This window comes from Protopterus annectens, chromosome 7.part0, assembly GCF_019279795.1.
Source record: "Protopterus annectens isolate FY-2018-M chromosome 7.part0, PAN1.0, whole genome shotgun sequence".
Lineage (NCBI taxonomy): Eukaryota > Metazoa > Chordata > Ceratodontiformes > Protopteridae > Protopterus > Protopterus annectens.
In genome coordinates this window covers 1,233,461,410-1,233,481,426 of record NC_056739.1, presented here as the reverse complement: position 1 = coordinate 1,233,481,426, position 20,017 = coordinate 1,233,461,410, and positions in this window count along the sequence as shown.

The window sequence follows — 20,017 nt, the reverse complement described above, 5'->3', positions numbered from 1 at the left end:
TGTCACAAAGCAAAATCGTTCTCACTGCAGCACTATAAGCACCACACACAAGCCTGTCCTTTATTAACTCACCTTTTAAGTCACCAAACCTGCATGTTTTGGTCTTCTTTCTCAAGTCAGTGATATAAGCTGCAAATGTTTCACCTGGCTTTGGGTCCTTTGTATAAAATAAGTGCCTCTCTAATGTAACATTTGTCTGAGGGTTGCACATTCCTCTAAATTTACATTTCAAGCACTCCAGGTCCTCTCTTGATTCAGCTGGTACCACAACATGGCGGTTTTCCCCCTCTCCTGCATGTAATGCTGGTGCGCACACAAATTAACGCTCTCTTTCAATGGTCTCTGACCCAGCTGTCAAGCAAAATTAATGCCCTTGTATGTACATCTTTGTCAGAAAAAGTTGACTGTATGAAAAAAATATTCCTGCTCAAAAACTCTACACTTCTCTGTTATATTATGATCAAACACAAGTGTACTAGGTATGCAAAATGCCTCTGCCATATCAACACACAGTAGTGAAAGTGCTTGAAATTATGTACACACATATACACACACACACACACACACACACACACACACACACACACACACACACACACATATTTATTTGTCATTTGTTAACTGGGTTAGTCCAACTGAGCCAGGGGCCTATTTTCAGTGGAGACCAGCGGAGAAAAGCTCTAGATACAAGTAACAATATCACAAAACTATCACAAAAATAGTTATATTTACAATTATATAGTTTCAAGTAGTTATACATTGAAGAACTGGAATCACTTTTTTATACAGTTTTGTTTAAGAAGCAGAAAAACCAGGTACATGACATCAAATAAATTTAATATGCCAAACTACATACAGGTAACAGCTAGAAACTCCATGCTTAGCTGTATTTACACATGAAGGTCCTACCGAACACCCTGATATTGGGCAATTTCAATTACCCTACCATTAACTGGGAAAACTACTTGAGTACAAACTCCCAGGCTCCACGCTTCCTGGAATTTATCAACGCAAATGCCCTGAATCAGGTGGTAAACTCCCCTATCAGAGGCCACAACATATTGGACCTGGTCATCACCAACATGGGCGACAGGTGTTCTGTACCAGAGGTCAACCAGTCACTGGTTAGATCAGAATATAAACTAATCACCCTGGATGTCCACACCTCACCACCATGCCCAACCAAGGAAACCACAGTGAAAAACTTTTCTAAAGAAAACTTCACCTTACTTAAGGCAGAGGCGGTAAGTTTCACAGCCCCCACGCTAAAGGATAACACTGCCCAAGATGCAGAATCCTTTACAATTGCACTCTATGAGCACCTACAAAGATGCCTGGATCATGTCATCCCTAGCAAGACCAAGACTCACTCCCCTAAGAGAAGGAAAACAGTCTAGTGGACCCCTGCCATAAACAGGTTATACAACAGGAGGAGGAAACTAGTTCAGAAAAAAAGCAAATCCGAAGAAGGAAAGACATCCCTGATCAGTATCAGTAAGAAACTAAGGTCCCTCAGAAAATCATCCAAGGCTAATTTCGAAAGAAAAATAGCCAAGGATTCGAAAGATAACCACAAGGCCTTCTTTAGCTATGTCAAGAATCTAAGTGGCAACTCGCAGATATGCTCAGAGCTAGTGCAAAATAGCACAAAATACACTGAACCTACTAATATTGCCAACATCCTAGCAGATAGATTCAGTGCAAACTTCACCTCCCTCTCACCTTCAAAAGGGCCCACAACAATACCGGAAAAGTGTAGTGTCCCGGAAATCACAGAAAGTACAGTTTTGTACCTACCATAAATGTAGATATTCGAGTGCTAATACAGCTGCAGTCATAACAGATGGGTTCTCCTGCCGTCAGGCGGGTCCTCGGTCGGCCGAATTCCAAAGTCTAGGTCCGGCGTCGGTTGTCGTCGCTTCTTCCCTGACGTCAGTGCGACAGGGGTATAAAAGAACCAGCCGACACCATTTTCTTCAGTTTTTCTTGCCCCAGATGTCAGGTGGCCCCAGAAGGAAGGCAATACATAAATTTGTGTAATAAAGCAATGTCATATAATCAAAAAACAGTACTGCAAGCAAATACATCATGAATGAATACCCCAATCAGGTTGCATGAGGATATGTTAGCCAATAGGCCTGTCCCAAGAGGGGAAGGTGGGAGGGAAACCTGGACTGCATCTGTGTTAGCACTCGAACATCTACATTTATGGTAGGTACAAAACTGCACTATGTTCATCGTGCATACAGCTGCAGTCATAACAGATGGGTAGAATCTCAAAGCTAAGAAAAGGGTGGTAGGCACTAGGTGGAACTAGGAGGAGCCAGAATGCCCTGCAAGACTGCAGTGGCAAAGCCCGCTCTAGATTTGGAGTATAGTGGAAGGTGGTAGTGCTTGGAGAAGGTATGCACAGAACTCCAAGTGGCTGCTTCTAAAATATCTTTGGTAGGAACTCCTCTGAGAAAGGCTGCAGAGGTAGCCCTGGCCCTTGTGGAGTGAGATCTGATGCCTGTAGGTACAGTTTTGCCATGAAAAGAATAGCAAAAGTGTATGCAGTGGGCTATCCATTTTGAGATTATCTGTTTGTAGATTGGCTTTCCTTGAGCTCCTATAGCATAGGACACAAAGAGCTGTTCTGTTTTTCTGAAAGGCTTTGCTCTGTCCAAATAATAACGTAGTTGTCTGTGGATGTCCAAAGAATGTAGTAATTTCTCCCCTTTGTTTTGAGGATTAGGATAAAAGGTAGGCAAGTGTATGGCCTGATTCAAAGCTACCTTGGATACCACTTTTGGCATAAAGGACGGGTTGGTTCGTAAGGAAACTCTGTCCTGATGGAAGATGATAAAAGGCTGCACAGCCATGAGAGTTTGTAGTTCCGAAACCCTACGAGCGGAGGTAATAGCCAGAAGGAAAGCTGTTTTCCAGGACAAATATTGCAAATCTGATGAGGCAGCTGGCTCCAAAGGAGGCAAGGTCAGTTTTTCCAGAATGAAATTGAGATCCCAAGCAGGTATTGGTTGTTTCCTTGGGGGTTTTAGATTCTTAGCCCCTCTGAGGAACTGTCTTAAGAGGGGGGTGAGAGAATAAGGGTGGATCAGTGTTATATTCTGCAGAAATGGCTGAGGTATGGATTTTGATGGAGGAGAATGAAAGTCCACTGCTTAGCAGCTCAGCTAGATACTGTAATATTTCTATTAAGTTAAGTTTACCAGGATCCTGGCCCTTTTTCTCATTCCAGACAAAACCGTTTCCATTTTGCGGAGTAAGCTTTTCTAGTAGACGGCCTTCTGGCCTCCAAAATGACATCCTGCACCTCCTTGGAGAGTAGGGTCTGTTGTGATGGTAAGGAATCTTCCATGCGGCTAGATTGAGTGTTTTTAGCTGACTGTGAAGAGTTTTGAAGCTGTGCTGAGTCAGGAGAAATGGCATTAGAGGCAGGGTCCATGGTGGGGAATGCGTCAGGCTCCTCAGGAGTGGGTACCAGTGTTGTCTTGGCCAGTCTGGAGCAATGAGAATCATCTTTGGTCTGTCTGCTCTGGTTTTCAATAGAACTTTGGGCAGCAGAGGAAGAGGTGGGAAGGCATAAACTGTCATTGATATCCAACTGAAAGAGAGAGCGTCCACTCTCCAGGCCTTTGGGTGAAAAATCCTTGAGCAGAATTTTGTCAATTGGTGATTTTTGTGGGAGGCAAAGAGATCTATGTCTGGCCTTCCCCATGCTTGGATTATCTCTGTAAAAACTTGAGGATGCAACTTCCATTCGTGTGAATCTGTCATATTTCTGCTTAGGTTGTCTGCCAGCATGTTTTCCTTGCCTGGCAAGTACTGTGCTTGTAGTTCGATTTGTAAGTCCATGGCCATGTTCCAAAGTGTCATAGCCAGTCTGCATAGGGGGTATGAATGTGTACCTCCCTGTTTGTTTATGTACCACATTACTGTGGTGTTGTCCGTTCTTATCAATAGTTGACCTGGTTGCAGAAGGTCTTTGAAAGCTATAATAGCATTTATTACTGCTAGCATTTCCTATTGATTGATGTGACGGTGCTTTTCTTTTTGGGACCATTTGCCCTGAATGCACAGATCTGTCATGTGCGCCCCCCAGGCGTAGTCTGAGGCGTCTGTTGTGATGACTTGATTTGCTTGAGGCTTGCTGAATGGGAGACCTGTGTTTGTTTGGCATGCTTGAGCCCACCCCAGAAATTCCTTTTGAAGACATGGAATTAGTGGTATTATTGTTTCCAAACTGTGGCTGTGTTGAGACCATAGGTTTTTCAGGTACCATTGAAGTTTCCTCATATGCAGCTTTGCACATGGGATTAGTAAGATGCAAGATGCCATGAATCCCAGAGCCTGCAGGACTGCAGTCAGCCTGGTGCAATTTGCTAGTGTTCTGAAGTATTGAGTTAGTTGCCCCTGTTTCCCTGGCGTGAGGTAGGCCATCTGGGTGTTTGTGTCCAAGTTGGCACCCAGGAAAATTATTTTCCGAGCGGGTATTAGCCTTGACTTCTTTTTGTTGACTGTGTATCCCAGAGAATTCAACAACATTATTACATAAGCCAGATGTTTCAGAAGAATGTGCTTGCTGTCTGCTTGGATCAGGCAGTCGTCCAAATAGGGGTATATTTGTATCCCTTGAAGTCTGCAGTAGGCAATTACTGTTGCCAGGCATTTCGTGAATACTCTGGGCACTGTAGATAAGCCAAAGGGCAATGCAGAGAATTGATAATGGGTTGAACCTGCAAGAAATCTGAGGTATCTTCTGCAATTTTGTCTGACTGGGACATGCAGGTATGCCTCCTTGAGGTCCAATGTTACCAGCCAAGACTCCTTGCCCAGCATGGGAAGAAGCTGCTGAAGAGTGAGCATCTTGAATTTTGGTATGAGTAGAAATGTGTTTAGGATGGATAGGTCCAAAATAGGTCCCAATCTTTTCCCTTCCTTGGTACCAAGAATAGTCTGGAATAAAAACCTTGACCTTGTTCGTGCGTAGGTACCTTTTGAATAGCTTTCATGTCTAGGAGATCTGAAATTTGTCTTTGTGCCTCTGCCCTTTGATTGTGTGGCAGATTTGGCATGCCTCTCATTTTTGGAAGGGTGTGAAAATGGAATCTGTAGCCTCTGTTTATAATGTCCAGGATCCATTTGTCTTTTGTGACAATATGCCAATTTTTTGAAAATGCCAGTTTTCCAACTAAGGGTGCTGCCATTTGAGTCTTGCTTGGCATGCAAAGGGGAAAGTCATTGGGCTTGCTTTCTGAATGGTTGTGAGTTATCCTCATCACCTCTGTGTAGGAGCTTGCCATTGTCTGCCTCTAAATGATCCTTGGGATTGCCATCTGCCCCTCGGGTGCCTGTAGCTACCTCTTTGGGGTTTGTCCATGGCTGGAAAGGACCAATTTTTGGAAGGCCAATTTCTACTGAAACGTGGGGGTTGTACCTGTAGAAAATCTTTCACAGTTTGCATTGATTTAGCCTTTTCCTCCATTTTCCTTAATACCTCCTCAGCATTAACACCAAATAATACATCCTTTTGTAGAGGGGCATCTAGTAATTTAGCTTTGACATGATCTGGCAAGGTTTGTTCCTTGAGCCAGGCATGTCTACGTATGACTGATCCTGTAACAGCAGCTCTACATGAGGCCTCTAGAGCATCAAAACCACATTGTAAGGTATGTTTACCCACTTGTTCAGCACTATGCATCAAATCCTATAACTCCTTCAAGTCTGGTTGTTCAGGTTGTGACATTTTACTTTTCAATTGTGATAACAAAAACTGTTGGTACTTTAGCATATGGAACTGACAGTTTAATGCCCTCATGGTTAAGGTAGCTGAGGTATATACCTTTTTCCCCCCACCTTTCTAAGGATCTGGAATCTCTCTCGGAAGGTAATGGGTTTTTAGCAGTGGAGGCCTTAATTCCCTTGGGGCCCTGTGAGATGGTTTCTGGGTCAGCAGCATGGCTTTTGTATAGAAACTGGTGTGAGTCAGGAACCCTGTAGTACCTGTCAGGCTTGAATGGGGCTGGAGGTAGAGAATCCGGGTTAAGGCAGGCCTCTGAGTACACATCATCTAGTATGTCCAAGACAGGAGGTATAGCCAGAGGCCTGTGCTGAGGTAGCAAGAGAAATTCCCTAAGCCTTTTCTTGGAATCTGAATAATCTTAGCCTTCCCAGTGGAAGTGTTCCCTTAAGGTATGCAAAGTTTCCCCAAATGAGTAATCCTCTGGGGGGGGGGGCACAGAGGGAATGGACTCCTCTGCATCAGAGTCTTCAAAAGGGGAGTAAGAATGTTCCTGTTCATCAGAGTGCTCTGAAATAATGGAGCCCTGATCAGAGGAGGGGGATTCTTCCTCCACTCTGGCCCTTTTGTCCGGGGGGGGGGGGGTTGAGAATCCCTGATAAGAGTAATTAAATCCTCAGCCATTTTAAGCATCTGTTTTTTAGGCATGGGGCCTGGAGATGGGCCCTGTGTAGCTTGTCTCTTAGAATGCATGGCTGCTTTAGACTTAGTGAAAGCCTTGATGGAAAAAGAAGAGGAAGGTGTGAAGACACCTTGAGAGGAGGTAGACATGTCCACATTTTGAGATTCACCGCCAAGAGTGGCTTCGGTATCTGTAGTCGGTGTGTTGGCCGAGGAGCCTGCGACCTCGGGCACAGGAGACACCACCAATGAAGTGTCGTCAGTAGTCAGGGGCTGCGTAGGCGCCTCGCTGAGAACTGGACCACGTGTAGTCTGCTTTGGCCTTTTGTCGGTAGAGGCCGCGGACCTCGTGTGTCGGTCCTTATCTTTGCACTTTTTAGACAAAACTGGAGTCGGAGTATCCGACGACATAATATAGTTAAATGTTTTGCCAAAATAATGCTGGGCGACCTCCGCCCGATGCTTAATGGTGCGTTTGTTGAATGTAGCACAAAAGTGACAGACCGAGACGTCGTGGTCTGGGCCTAAACAAGGAATACAGAGGGAATGGAAATCCTTATGCGGTATTTGCTTCCCACATGAAATACAATTATTAACTTTGTCTGACATCGGTCTGAGGCAAGAAAAGTTTCCCCAACGGGGTACTTAGCTTTCAAGAAGACTTTGGTTGCAAAATTTTCGTAATTTCAGGAGCTGGCCGACCGGCACTTGCGAACTGCTTCTGCTTCGGGCACCGCGCGGCAAGAAAGACTGGAGAAAATGGTGTCGGCTGGTTCTTTTATACCCCTGTCGCACTAACGTCAGGGAAGAAGCGACAACAGATGCCGGACCTAGACTTTGGAATTTGGCCGACCGAGGACCCGCCTGATGGCAGGAGAACCCATCTGTTATGACTGCAGCTGTATGCACGATGAACATCAGGTGAAAACAGCCCTTTCAAAAGCCAAAACCACAGCATCAATGGGAAAAGATGGTGTCCCAGGCTGCGTCTTGCACGAACAACAGAACGAACTAACACCCCACCTAAACACGCTGTTCAACCTCAGCCTCTCCACAGGCTTTGTGCCCATAGAATGGCGCACAACAACGTTAGTCCGCTCCACAAAGGAGGGGCCACAACTGACCCTGGTAACTATTGCTCCATAAGCCTCACTACCCTGGTCTGCAAGGCTATGGAGCGCATCATCATGGAACTCATTAACAAAGACATTGGGAACCTCCAAACAGTTGACACAACCCAGTTCGGCTTTAATGGCAGATCATGCCTACTAAACTTAGTTGACTTCTTCGAGACAGTCACCAAGGTCACAGACGAGGGAAAGGTGGTTCACACAGCCTACCTAGATCTCGCCAAGGCATTCGACACCATTCCTCACCTGGGTATTACAGAAAAACTCACCAGCCTGAACATAAACCCCTACTTCACAAGATGGGTTGCTAACTTGCTTACAGACAGAACTCACACAGTAAGAATAGCTGGCACCAGGTCCGACTCAACCAGTCACAAGTGGTGTTCCGCAAGGCTCGGTTCTGGGATCCCTACTCTTTGGCATATACTTCTCAGAAGTACAGGCAAACACAGGACGACTATGGCTAACCAAGTTTGCTGATGACTGCAAACTGGGAGTCATAATTGACTCTCCGGCTGACACGGACATCCTTCAAAAAGGCCTTACTGAGACAAACACCTGGTGTCAAAGTCATGGCCTCAAGCTAAATGCCAAAAAATGCATAGTCTTATTTATTTATTTATTTATTTATTTATTTATTGCAGTTGGTTTACCAGGATAGTCCATTGGGCCTCGAAGAACCCGTTTTCAATGGAGTCCTGGGGAGAAAAGCTCCAAAACAGAAATAAATGTACATTGACAATAGTTTCTAGGTACATCATAGTAAAAGAACATAAGCAAAATATAAATGTTCATTAAAATTGATAGTAACAGCCTTGGTACATGCTATGGAAGCAACAAACACAAACATAAAAGCAGATTAATGAGCAAACATAGAAGATGAAAGCAGTAGGTTATGGTATGAAAGGGCATATAGTAGAGTTGGTTATATAGTAGAGCAGGTTATGAGGGGTGGGTGCATGAGCACTCCCATAGAGATGCTAGGTGTGAGAAAAGAGATTTCTTGAAGGTAGAGTGGTTAGTGGTAATGCGGATGTTAGGTGGTAGAGAGTTCCAGAGGCGAGCGAGGCTGAAGGAAAGAAGGTTTTTGCCTGGGGGATGAGTGGGTTTGTGAACTTCTAGTAGATTTTGATTATTAGACCTTAGAACTCTGTTTGGTAAGTGCATTTTAAGGGCAGAAGAAAGGGAGGGACAGTTGGAGGGGTTTAGAATCAGTTTGTGGGCTAGAGTTAGTTGAGTGTAAGTGAGATAGTTGGGAAGTTCTAGCCATTTTAGTTTATGGAGGGAGATACAGTGGTGAGTGGAAGACCTATGAGAGGTGGCGAATTTAGCAATTTTGTTATAGCATGAGGAGAGCTGTTTAATGAGGACTGAAGATTTGTAAGTAGAGGGGCACCATAGAGAAGGGAGGGGATAAGAAAGGAAGTAGCTAGAGTGGTTTTAGTGGTGGATGTAAGATAGGCATTTTGTCTATACAGCATGCCAAGTTTTTGATGTGTTTTTTTGATGTTTTTTTGTAGGTGGGAATTAAATTTTAGTTTGTTGTCGATCTGGACCCCGAGTAGAGTTTGGTGTCTGACACTATTTCGAGAGGTAAGTTATTTTGACTAGTAACTAAGAATGAGTTAATGTTGGGGGGAGTGAGTTTAGAGGGAGTAAATAACATTAATTTGGTCTTAGTGGCATTGAGAGCTAGATGATTGTTTAGCATCCATTTCTCTGTCAAAGAGAAGGCATCTTGAGTAAGTTTTTGTAGTATGGAGATAGAAGAGGCAGCAGATGATAGTAGAATCATCAGCATATTGGATGATGCTCGAGAGGGGGATAGATTTGTAGAAGTCATTAATAAAGATATTGAAGAGTAGAGGACCCAGTATGGAGCCTTGTGGAACTCCAGTAGGGGTAGTTAGGTAAGAGGAAGTTGCTTTTTTCCATTTAACAGCTTGATTTCTGTTTGATAGATAACTAGAGAACCAGTTCAAAGTGGAGGTAGAGAGGTAGAGTTTGGAGAGTTTTGTTAGGAGCAGACTGTGATAGTATTGAAGGCTTTTGAAAGATCGAGGAGTATGGTAGAAACAATTTGACCTGAGTCACGGGCTTTGTTGACGATTTCAAGAAAGGAGAGAAGGGCAGTCATGGTGCTGTGATAAGGTCTGAAACAGTGTTGTGTGGGGGTGATAAGTTTGTTGTCTAGGAGATGAGGAAGGAGTTGGAGTTGTACACATTTTTCGAGGATTTTTGAAATGGGGGACAGGATGGCTATGGGGCGGAAGTTATTAATGCTGTTATTGTTACCACCTTTGTGTAATGGTATGATAAATGCTCGTTTCCAAATTTGGGGAATTGTGCCTTCTTGTAGGGAACGATTAATTAAGATGCTAATGGGATAGGCAAGGCTTTCAGCAGCAATACTGAGAAAGTAAGATGGGATATTATCAGGAGCATTGGTACATGGTTTCAATTTCTGAAGGAATTTCTTAATGGTAGCAGTAGGAATGGGATTTAAAGTGAAGAGAGTGCAGTCAGGGAGTGTTGAGTTCTGGGGTGGTAAAGATGAGGGTGGAATTTGTGTCGGATAGGGGATAGTGGGATTAGTGGGTGGTGAGTAAGGAGTGGATGGAGAGATAATGGGGGTGGGTGAAGGGGTGTTAGGTGTTGGGGAGGAGATAGAGAAAGAGGAGGTAAGTTTAGAAATAGAGTCAATGAAGAAGGAATTGAATTGGGTGGCTAAGTCTAGGTCTGAAGCATTTGGGTCTGGGGTGGGAGTATCTGGTTTGCTGGAGTGGAGGAGAGAGGAGATTCCTTTCCAGAATTTTTGAGGGTTGTTTTTATTATGGTTTTGGAGTGTAGAGTAATAGTCTCGTCTATCACAGGAGATATGTTTCTTAACTTTATTGCGAAGCATTTTGTATTCGTTAAGGAGTGGGGTTGCCTTATGTTTTTGGAAGCGTGCCCATGCTTTGTCTCTTTGCCTCATGGTAGAAAGAGTAGTTTTAGATAGCCAAGAGGCTGATTTAGCTTTTATTCTCTTGGTCCGTAGGGGAGCCTGGGAGTCAAGTACTTTTAAGAATGTTGAGTTAAAGTATGAGACAGCATTGTCTAGAGGTAGTGTTTTTAGACAGGTCCAATTTACTGCTTTAAGTGAGTTAGAAAAGGTTATTGGGTTAAAGTTTTTTTGGTCACGGATAGTAATGATGTTGTGGGTTTGTTGAAGGATAGTGGGAGATCGGTGGGTAAAGGTGGGTAGGTGGTCACCTAGTGGGTCAGGAAGGATACCACTGTTGGTGAAATAGTGGGGATGAGAGACTAGAATCCAATCCAATATACTCCCATTTGAGGGGTTATTGGCTGGGTAGGTGGGCAAGTTGATTAGTTGTGAGAAATTGTAGAGGTTGATATTGTTGGTGTTTGCAGGAGCCTGGATAGAGGCCCAGTTAATGTTTACATCTCCAAGGATTATGGTTTCATTGCTAATGTTACTGGATAGCCAAGAGAGTATAAGTTCAAGTGAAGAGATGTTGTCCCCTGGGGGGATATACAGGGAAGCTATACATATGTGTTTGTGATTATTGATTTGTAGAAGAGTGAGGAGTAGTTCAGCGTTGTTAAAATGTGGGATAGGTTTGTTGTACGGAGAAACTACTACGGAGGAGGAATAGTCATCCCGTTTGGTGAAAAACAAAACACCCACGAATTACCACATAGGCGGCAGCCCCCTTAATACAGAAGTAATAAGAGATCTGGGGACACAGGTAGATATTAATCTCTCCTTTGACAATCATATTGCTAAAGTAGTTAGGAAATCCTTCTATGTGGCCCATCTAATTACTAAGGGGTTCACATCTAGAAATAAAGAGGTTATAGTGCCCCTCTACTCGTCACTCATCAGACCCATCATAGAGTACAAGGCCCCATTTGGGATGCACCTCGCAAGACACTTCCAACAGCTGGAAAGACCACAAAAGCACCTCACCAAGAGGATTACTGGCCTCAAACATATGTCCTATGCAGCCTGAGTGAAAAAACTCTGGCTGTACCCAGTGGCATATCACTTACTCAGTGGTGATCTCTGCCTGACTTCCAAAGTCATGTCCAACTCAGAATTGATGGACATGCTCCACCTAAAGAAATCCAAGTCACTGCGAGCCACGCACTCTAGTGAGTGAAACCTCACCAAAACAATAAATAAAACATGCTGGAGGGATAGATTTGCCTATATTTTTAGCAGGTTTGTTGATGTCTAGATGATGTTTGTCAGATGTGCGAAGCTGACGTGTGGGGTTATAGGGTGATACAATGTTACAGATGGAGAGACAGGAAGTGGGGTTATAGAGTATAGTGTGTGTAATGTGTAGTTGTGGAAGAAGTTGGTTTTGAAATTCAGGCCATAATAAAGACTTAAGAGCAAGACAGTGGTGGGATTTATATGGCAGATTGGAGGCAAATCTAGCTATTTTGTGGTAGGTTTGTTCTAATTTGGAGAGGAGAGATGACGAGGTTTGTAAGGGCTGGGGCTGTATACAGAAGACATAAGAGAAGTCTAACAAGAGAGAGGGTTTAGTGGAGGGAGAGTGTAGTTTATGTGCCTCTGATACAAGAGGTTTGGGAGGTCATTCAGTGGAAGTTCTAGCTTTGCTGGAGTTTTCATTTTGTTTTTACCGACTGGTTTTTCAGTGACATTCTCACTCATTGTTTGGGATATTTTTGCAGTGACCCTAATGATAATGGACATCAGCTGGGTATAACAGCCCTGTGTTTTTAATGCTTAGTCAAACACTGCTTGGGCTGTGCTGACAAGGTCATAAGGTCGAAATATGCATATCCACAGCTAGTGGGGTTTGGCGTTATTGGCCTGAAATTGTCCAGTAAAACGACAAAGTAAGTCATGGGCATTCAGAATCACCAATGAGGTGAAACACCTGATATTCATAAGGATCATTTGCATATATCCCATGTGCCTCTGATACAAGAGGTTTGGGAGGTCACTCTGGAAGTTATAGCTTTGCTGGAGTTTTCATTTTGTTTTTACTGATTGGTTTTTCAATGAATATAGGTAGAAGAATGGTCGCTAAGTGAGTTGGGAAGAATGCTAGGGCTATGATAAAGACTGGGGTTGAAAGTGAGAATCCAATCAATTATAGAACCTGTATTAAGAGTTTCTATTGGCTCTGGTTGGGGAGGATATAAGTAAGTGAAATCCAGATACCTTCTCCCCACCACTATAGGAGTCCCTCAGGGCTCTATTTTAGGTCCTCTTTTGTTTTCCATTTTCATTAATGAACTTCATCTAGCTACTCCACAAACAACTTGCATTCAATATGCAGACGACACTACCATCATTTGCTCAGCCTCAACACAGTCAGAACTTCACTCTCTCACACAAAAAACTTTCTCAACTATAGAACAATGGTTCTCTAATCATTGTCTTCTCCTTAACCCCAAGAAAACCAAACTCTTGCTCTTTTCACCCACCCACTTGTCTTCCTCTATCCATTTTACACTTACATCCGATAATGGGACCATTATCTCTCCTGGCCAAACAACAAAACTCTTGGGTATTACTATTGACAATCAATTAAAATTTGACAATCATATTAATCTTACAATAAAATCTACCAACAGAAAACTAGGCTCTCTCTACAGAATCAAATCTTTTCTTACCCCTGAAGCCAAAATTACAATAGCTAGAACCCACTTAATCTCAACCCTCTTATATGCTTCCTCCATATACACAAATCTTTCTAAACATAATCTTAAAAAACTTACTACATCATATAACAATATTGCCAGATTTGCAACTGCCTCTCCATATAGAACTCATCATTGTTTAAATCTCAAGAAGCTAGGGTGGCTTGAACTACCACACCTCATGCAATACTATCAACTCACTATTGCCCATAATGCCCTACATCACCCTGACAACACCCCAATACTCTCCACCCTCATAACGCCCTATAACAATCAGAAGTACCTACGCTCCACCAACAAAATACTGGTCCAAACATCCCATTCCAAAAATTCAGCAGGTGACTCCATATTCTCCAACTCAATTGGCAAAATATGGAACAACTTACCACAAGACATCCCTAACTTCACTCTCCCTATTTAAAACTAAACTAAAATTCTTTCTAAATAACCATTGGCTCTGTTCTTGTCATACCCTGGTTAGCTCTCTTTTTTTTCCCCATCTTTATCTGATTCCTTAACGACCTTTCTCTCTCTTCTCTTCTATATACTCTTACAGAGTATTTAATTTTCTTCATCTTTTCTTTTTTTACCATCCTACATTTAGACTCTACTCAAAAGTTTATACAACTTGTTACAAGATTTATTGCATATTTTTTTTTTGTTTTCCTATTATTGTATATTGATGTATATCTTGACACTGTTTAGTAGTATGTAGTGGAGCTTTTCTCCCCGGGCCTCTACTGAAAATGGACATATATCCAGCTGGACTAGCCCGGTAAACAAATGTAAAATAAAAAATAAATAAAATAAGATAGATTAAGACTAAGAAATGGAAATGAGGAGAGTGAAATCCAATCAATCTTGACGTTACCAAGTAGGATAGTTTCATATGGAATATGCTGGGTGAGCCAGGAGAGAAAGTTTTCTAGAATAGGGATGTTGTCACCTGGGGGATATATATGGATACAATGGGTTAAAATGACAGTTTACAATTAGGATTTCAGCAGGAGCAAAGCTGGGTAAGGCAGCTGGGAGTGGCAAGAGAATAAGGTGTTCAGAGTAGAGGATGGCTACTCCTCCACCTCTCCTGTTCTATCAGCATGACAGATGTTATAACCCAGGGGTAGGATTTCAGAGTTGGAGATGTGAGGTTTTAACCAGATTTCTGACAGTGTAAGGATGTTAGGTGAGTTTACATGTGTCCAGGTGTGTAATACACTGGAATTCTGTTAATGCTTTGGATGTTTAGTGAGAAAATAGTTAAGAAATATTGGTGGAGAAGGACAATGAGAGAGTGTGAGAGGGTGACGGATAGTGGGTGTTTGCTTGAGAGAAGTGGAAGGAGAAGTATGCCCTGGGTTGGGGTGGATGCACCCATCCAGGAGTAATGAATCAAGGAAATCAAGCAAAGAGGAGAGTAGGTTAAGAATAGTCGGTGTACTTTTGAATAGGATGGTGGAAAGAGATACAGTTGAGTAATGTTTAATAGTAAAGAGGTTGGAGTTAGAGATTGGAAATAGGTTTGGGGAGATGGGAAATGGGGGATGATGAGGGAGTGGTAGCTGTGTTGGAAAATGCAGAGATATATGGTACGATGGAGTAAGTGGTAGTAGTAGGAGGAGGGAGAGCGTGCGGCAAAGGGGTGACATTGAGGGAGTAATAGATTTTCTGTTACTATGTTGCAGGGAATAGGTTATATTTGAGAGGAGAATAAGGGAGGAGAGATAGTGGAGAGACTTTAAAAGAGCAGAAATAGGTGATATGCAAAGAAAGGCTGAGGCAGAAGTGGTAAGGGGGATAGTACAATAAGTTAGTACTTTAGGAGAAATAGAAGGAAGTAAAATAGGAGGGGAAATTAAGTTGGTTGGGGGAGGGAAGAGGTAGTTTGGAGGGGAGGAGCTATTAGGTGTGTATGGGTGACTGGTTAATTGGCAGAGGGGGAGGAGTGCTGAGTGTAAATCAAATGTGTGGGAATGGGGGTAGGGTAGGAGTTTGGAGTGAGCCCAAGCGTAGCGAGGGCAAATGGAGCAGGTTGACCCAGCTAATCTAGGAGATATGTCAGTGTGCAGGTAAGTCAATGAGACAGAAGTCCAGGTTAAAAAGGAACAACCAGAGGTGTTTAGAGCTGGAGAAATTGGTAGAAGGTACTGTGCACACCCGTATCAATGAATGACCATTGTTAAGGGTAGCTACTGCTTTTACTTGGAAGGCAACTGCAGCAAAGATACTACCTGGCTATGTTGGGTTTGATGAAACATATTTAATATCTGCTGAAAACCAAATGCGGTTAACAGGGGATGCACCAGCAGTACCAGAAAACAGCTGTGGGAGTTTCAATAACTGTGAACTTTATGCCAGTACTTGTAACTATGCCCAATACCACAACAAACTCTTTGAAATAACTGCACTTTGCTAAATAAATCTCTGTAGCACAAGAACACTTTGAAATCACTGTACTTTGTGAAACTACTCCTTATCAGTGTAAGAAAAATACTTTGAAATGACTGTACTTTGCAAATAAACTGTACACAGCAGAAGAAGCTCAGAGTAAAACGCTTCGAAATGAATGCACTTTGCAAATAAACTGTACACAACACAAGAACCTTTCAAAATGGCTGTACTTTGCAAAATAACTGTACAGTGTAGAAATGGCGGCACTGCGAATAAATGCACACAGCACAAGAAACCTTTTAATGGCTGTAGTTTGCACTTTGCAATATAACTGTATTTTGCACACAGCAAACTCTTTGAAAATAATTGCACCGTAAAAAAGCACACACACTGCAAACACTTGCACACAGATACTTCAAACAGCTCTAGTTATGCTTTGAATGGTTTCAGTTAATGCGGAAATAGTACTTGATGCCCAAACATGACCTTTTACTAAAAAAAATGCAGTCACCTTGCTTTTTAAGCTTATTTTGCCCTTTTGTTGTACTCATTATGTTCTTTTAATCTCTTATCATGCTCAGTATACGTTTCTTGCACCAGTTTTACTTTAAACATGCTCGTTATGCAAACCAAAGGTAATTCTGAGCCCCATATGAATATTTCTGCTAGTTTTTATCAAATATAGCTTCAAACATATTTAATGTGTTTTGTGCCTTTTGTTTTATTAATAATATGCTTTGTGCTACTTGTTTGATTAATAATGCGTTTTGTGCATTACAAATGCTCTGTTTCATTTTCTTTGCCAAATATATCATTTGTGCATGTTTTTGTTACCTTAAGTTAGTTTCTGGCCTTTTTTTTTGTTTTGTTTGTCTGAGCTTCATTTCACTCAACCAGCTTAATTTGCCTTCACCTTCAACTCTGCACCTCATGGCTTGAAGTAGTTTTCTTAATCCCAGTTCTGACAACATGTCGCTCATTTAGTCAGGATAAAAAACAGACAAGCGGTTCTGGGTTCAGTTCAAGCAGCTTTATTACACACAGACACCAGGAAAGAGGGTTTGTAACAAACTTAAACTTAAAAACAGACTGACTACCGCATTCACACATTAACTCTCTGGCTGACGTCTCAGAATTGCACTGCTGCCTGTGCGCGCACACTATTTAAATGCATAATCTTACATCTGGAAATGCGTGTCTTTGTACCTTTAAGAAGCACTGTTCTACAAGCGAGTTTCCTGGCCTGCTGTAAAACCTGAAGCATGTCCGCAGAAAAGAGGTGCCTAAAAGGGATCAAAAACCTTAACATCCACAGTGTCATTTGAAGAGAGGAAAGGTGAGGATGGATAAGTGACCCTTTGTTTTGTGTGAGATGATCCACCTGGCGAGGTAACTTGTGGCGATTGTCCTTGGTCAAGTGAGAAAGAAGGGGAACCAATGCTGTTGCGGCTAAAAAGAGTCACCAGCAAAACTTTGGCAGAGTCCTCCCTGATCTTATGCAGAACTTGTGGCAACAGAAGAATGGGGAACACACACAAACATTCCCTTCCATGCAAAGGACAGGGCATCCACTTTCCAAGTCACAGGACTTCAAACTCTGAAACAGAAAAGAGCAATTGTCTGATCAGAGGGGAGGCAAAAAGATCTACTTGAGGAATACCCAACCAATGGACAATGTCCAGCAGCACATCTCTGTGAAGCACCCATCTGCAAGTTTGTGATCTAGACCTGCTCAGAGTCTGCCACTAGAATGCACTCTGAGGGGATTTAAACTTCATGAAGAGTCACTTGAAACTGAACAGCAAGATCCCAGACCTGAAGAGCTACTCTGCAAAGAAGATAGCATTTTGTGCCCCTTGTTGACATACTACACAACACATCACAGTGGTATTGTTTGTGAAAACTTTGAGGTGGCCAGGATGAAAGAGAGAATGAAAAGTTTGCACAGCCAGCAGCAAAGCTCTCACCTCTTATGTTTATATTGTCTGACCTCTGACAAGGAGAGAGACCCTGGACCTTTATGGATCCACAAGAGGCACCACAACCCCATTTGAGGCATCTATAAAAAGCTGCCAGGTGGGAACTGGATTATGAAAAGGAAGCCCTGGATTGAACGTTGATGAATCCACCACTAAATCTTGAGCTTGGGGCAAGGTAGACAAGTAACCATGAATTCCAGGGGTTGACACAGTTGAAGCCACACCAACATGAAGTACCACTGAAGTTTCCTCATATGGAGCCTTGTGAGAGACAGCATGGGAGTAGGTGAAGCCATGAACCCCTGGTCCCGGAGAAATTGCCTGGGTATAACAGATGACAGAGGAAAAAAGGATAGGAAAAAGGACATTGTTTAAACAGACAGGGCCTTAGGGGCAGGAAGAGTTGCCAGCATGGGAATTATCAGAAGCCTGAATCCGAGGAAAACAAGACACTGGGAAGGCATCAGAACTGATTTCTGGATGTCTATGATGAACCCCAGACCATGTAATGGGCAAGTAGTAAAATGGAAATCCTGAAGCAGACTGCTGGAAAAGGGGCTCGAAGATTCTGCAGATGAGGAAAAGTCTGGATACCTTGAAGCCGGCAAAAGACAATGGAAACATGAAAGACATTTGGTGAATATCCCTGGGGCAGCAGAGAGGCCAAAGGGCAAAGCAGAAAAAGTACAATTTTGTACCTACCATAAATGTAGATGTCCGAGTGTTCACACTGCTGCAGCCATCACACTTGGGTTATCCTGCCGTCAGGCGGTCCCCGCAGTCGACCAGAGTTCCAAAGTCTTGGTCCGGCATCGGTTGCTGTCGCTTCTTCCCTGATGTCGGTGCGCCAGGGGTATATAAGATGCAACCAACGCCATTTTCTTCAGTTTTTTCTTGCCCCAGATGTCAGGTGCCCCCAAGTAGTTTGGCAATACATATTGCTAATCAAAAATATACATATACAATAAAAACAATACCTTCAGTTACCAGCAAATACACCCCAAAGATTGTATAGGATAGAAAGGTATAGATAAGTGCAGCTATTTCAGAGGGGATGGAGGGAGGGTAACCTGGACTGCAGCAGTGTGAACACTCGAACATCTATATTTATGGTAGGTACAAAACTGTACTATGTTCATCGTGTTACCCTGCTGCAGTCATCACACTTGGGTAGAATCCCAAAGCTAAGGTTGGGTGGCTGGTCTATAAAGAGTTAGGATTGGCTATGAGGCCCTGCAGAACTGCAGTGGCAAATCCTGCTCTGGATTTAGAGTAAAGAGGCAGGTGGTAATGCTTGGTGTAAAGGTGTGCATTGAACTCCAAGTTGCAGCCTCCAAATTTTCCGTGGTAGGTACTCCTCTGAGAAAGGCTGTTGAAGTGGCTGTTCATAGGTTCATAGGTTTATACTAGGCTATCTGCCCTAAGGCATTTATAAGCCTAGCCCAAAGTTTTGTGGCTTACGCCACCCCTTATGTTAAAAAATACTGTGCCCATTAGTTTGTTGTGCCACTGTCCAGCAGTGACAGAGATGATTCCCGGGGTAAACCTACGATCTCCCATCCACCGGTCAAGATTTCTCTTGAACAGAGCCAGCGAGGTGCTCTGCCTCACATGGACTGGGATTTTATTCCACAACAAAGGGAGTCTCTGGGTGACAAATCTATCCCTCCAGCATGTCCTATTTATATCCGTGCTAAGGTTTAAGTCACTTGCTCTAGTGGATCTGGTAGATTTGGATTTTTTGAGGTGGAGCATGTCCATTAATTCCGGGTTGGACATGGCCTTGTATGTCAGGCGGTATGCGACTGAATAGAGCTGGAGTTTCTTCAGTCTGGCAGCATATGACAGATTTTGGAGTCCCTTTATCCTTTTGGTGAGGAACTTTTGGGGTCTCTCCAATTGCTGCAGGTGTCGGGTGAGATACATCCCGAATGGGGCATTGCACTCGATCATTGGTCTGATAAGTGAAGAGTACAGGGGAACAATGACCTCACTTGATCTGGATGTGAATCCCTTCATGATCAGGTGGGCAATGTAGAAGGTCTTTCTAACCACTTTAGCAATGTGTCAAAAGAAAGGCCACTGTCAACTTGGGTCCCCAGGTCCCTGATAACCTCTTCTGTGCTTAATGGATTGCCACCTATATGGTAGCTTGGGGTTACCTTGTTTTTCCCGAAGGGTATGACTATACATTTTTTGGCATTTAACTTCAGGCCATGGCTCTGGCACCAGTTATCAGTTTCCGTGAGACCCCTCTGAAGGATATCTGTGTCCGATGTACTTTCCACTATGGCGCCAAGTTTGCAGTCATCTGCAAACTTTGTCAGCCATAATCCTCCTATGTTTGCCTGTACTTCTGAGAAGTAGATGCCGAACAACAGGGGGCCAAGGACTGAGCCCTGTGGGAC